At 40.5% G+C, this 2,446-nt stretch overlaps 1 long non-coding RNA gene across 1 annotated transcript; it reads left to right on the top strand.

Annotated features, from left to right (window-relative positions):
• Positions 1-458: 458 nt before the first annotated feature.
• Positions 459-1,311, top strand: LOC136317509 (uncharacterized). Its single transcript, XR_010727887.1, has 2 exons — positions 459-497; positions 730-1,311. It is a non-coding gene; the product is annotated as an uncharacterized lncRNA (long non-coding RNA).
• Positions 1,312-2,446: the final 1,135 nt, after the last annotated feature.

Here is a 2,446-nt window from a genome sequence, read left to right as displayed (position 1 = left end):
TGTAGTAGTTGCAGCAGTCCAGGTTGACGCTTTATCCACTGTGCCACTGCCAGTCAGGCACATTGGTCCTTTCAAGTATCTTTCCCTATAACCTCATTCAAAGTTAAGCTTATTTTATTTTATTTTTTTAAAATTATTTTTATTTACTCATTTTTTAGAGAAGAGAGACAGAGAGACATAGAGATAGAGAAAAGAGAGAGAGAGAAGGGGGGAGGAGCAGGAAGCATCAACTCCTATATGTGCCTTGACCAGGCAAGTCCAGGGTTTTGAACCAGCGACCTCAGTGTTCCAGGTCGACGCTTGATCCACTGCACCACCACAGGTCAGGCACAAGCTTATTTTATTTAACATGTATGTGTATAATGTTTATTATATGCTAGGAACTATTCTAAAGACTTTTAATACAATGACTCTATGAATTAAATTCTATTATTTTTTCTTTTCAGATGAGGAAACTGAGACAATAAACATGTAATCTGTCCAAAATCACATAATTGGTAAGTGGCAAAGCCGGACTTCTAACCCGGGCTGTCTGGCTCCAAAGTCGGTGCTCTTAGAAATCCATATGCTGTGCTGCCTTTTCTCTGTATCCCACAGCACCCTGGGCATACCTCTGTCTTTGTATTTAACATGATAGTTTGAAACTATATGTATATGTGTTCACCACTTCACCATGAGACTCTCTCTCTCTCTCTTTTTAAATTTATTTTTATTTTTTATTTTTTGCAGTGAGAAGAGGGAAGATAGTGAGGCAGACTCTGCATGGACCCTGACTGTGACCCACCCAGCAACCCCATCTGGGGCTGATGCTCAAGTACTGAGCTATTTTTAACACTTGAGGCTGATACGCTCCCACACAGCTATCCTCAGCACTCGTGACCATGCTCAAATCAATCAAGCCACCAGCCATGGGAGGAAAAGAGAGAGAGAAGGGCAACGGAAGCAGATGGTCACTTCTCCTATGTGCCCTGACCAGGAATCAAACCCGGAATGTCCACAACCTGGGATGATGCTCTATCCACTGAGCTACCGGCCAAGGCCCACCATAAGACTCTTAAAGCTTAATAGTCTCTGCAGTATAGCAGTTAGATCATGAAGTTTGGAATAAGACATGCCTGGGGTGAAGTCTCACCTATGTTATGTACTAGCTGTGTAACCTTAGGCAAATTATTTAACTTTCTATCCATCCTTTTTCTCATTTCTAAAGTGGGGATAAGAATACTTCAGGATAATAGAAAAAATGAAATGAGATGATACATCTAAAGCACCTAGCACAGAATCTCACATAGTAAAAAACAAACAAACAAAAAATCCCCTCTTGGTAATGCTTGACTATTACTAGTAGTTATTATTATCTCTGCATCTCTAGAAAATAACATAGTGCTTGGAAAATCGTTTTTGAGAACCACTTGTTGAACTGAACTATTATGGAAATATTTAGGCTGACACAGATATCTGAAGTGTATCTCAGTATATATGATACCAGAAATGGTCCCCTATACTTAAGCAGGATTTGCTACCCCATTTTGCTGAGGCATCAATAAGAGTTTTACTTCCAAAGGGCAGACAGCCCTGCAGATCTCCAGTCCTAGAACTAATAAGCGTACCACGCTGGTCCCTGCAACCATCAGTTTTAAGCTCAAACGAGATCACTCATCACTTCGAAGTGAACCTTGTTATCCTTAAGCCATCTCAGCATCCTTCAAAATGAAAGAGAACCCCATTTTGTTCCCTTTTCTTAGAAGAAGGGCTTAACAACTTCCTAGGTTTATCTTTTCTCATCAGATTACTGGCCTTTTTAGTTCTGCAATTCCTATCCAACTTTCTTCCCCAATATCCGAGGGCTTTGATCCCTTTCTGCTATAAATTTCACTTGTCAAATGGATGAAATAATATAGTTATCAGACATGCTCATGGCACCCTTGGATAATATTGTTGTGACAGAAAATGTTCCAGGTATCAATTAAAAGCCTGTCTTCTTGCACCCAAGAGCAGCAGAAGATGCTACTTAAAAAGCAGAAGTAGACGTATATATCACACCCAGGGAATAATACATATGCCCCTTGGATCTTAGGGGAGTGAAAGCCCCTAGAGCAGAATTTTTTGGTTAACTTGGGGCTAAGGAAAAACCTCATTTTGGTTCAGCTGGCCAATCTTCTTTAATAGCTGAACCCACTTTTTTTTCATGAAAGAGGTTAGTCTAGTGACCACTGGTTTTCCTTCCCATGAGGCTCTTTCAAAGCCTCTAGGCTGACCTGATACTATCAGTGGGCACTTTTGAGAACTTTAGGAGGGGAGACAAAGTGGAGGAAATTGAAGTGAATTTGAATGGATCCTGGTCACAATCTAAAATCTGACAGTTTGATTAAACCCCTGATAGTTTCTTATGTTGTCTTTCTTCCCCCCCCCAAAAAAAATATGGTAGATGGGAACTTACCACCACAAC

This window comes from Saccopteryx bilineata, chromosome X (assembly GCF_036850765.1).
Source record: "Saccopteryx bilineata isolate mSacBil1 chromosome X, mSacBil1_pri_phased_curated, whole genome shotgun sequence".
NCBI lineage: Eukaryota > Metazoa > Chordata > Mammalia > Chiroptera > Emballonuridae > Saccopteryx > Saccopteryx bilineata.
Note: the sequence above shows the minus strand (reverse complement) of the source record. Positions and strands in the feature narration are given on the sequence as shown.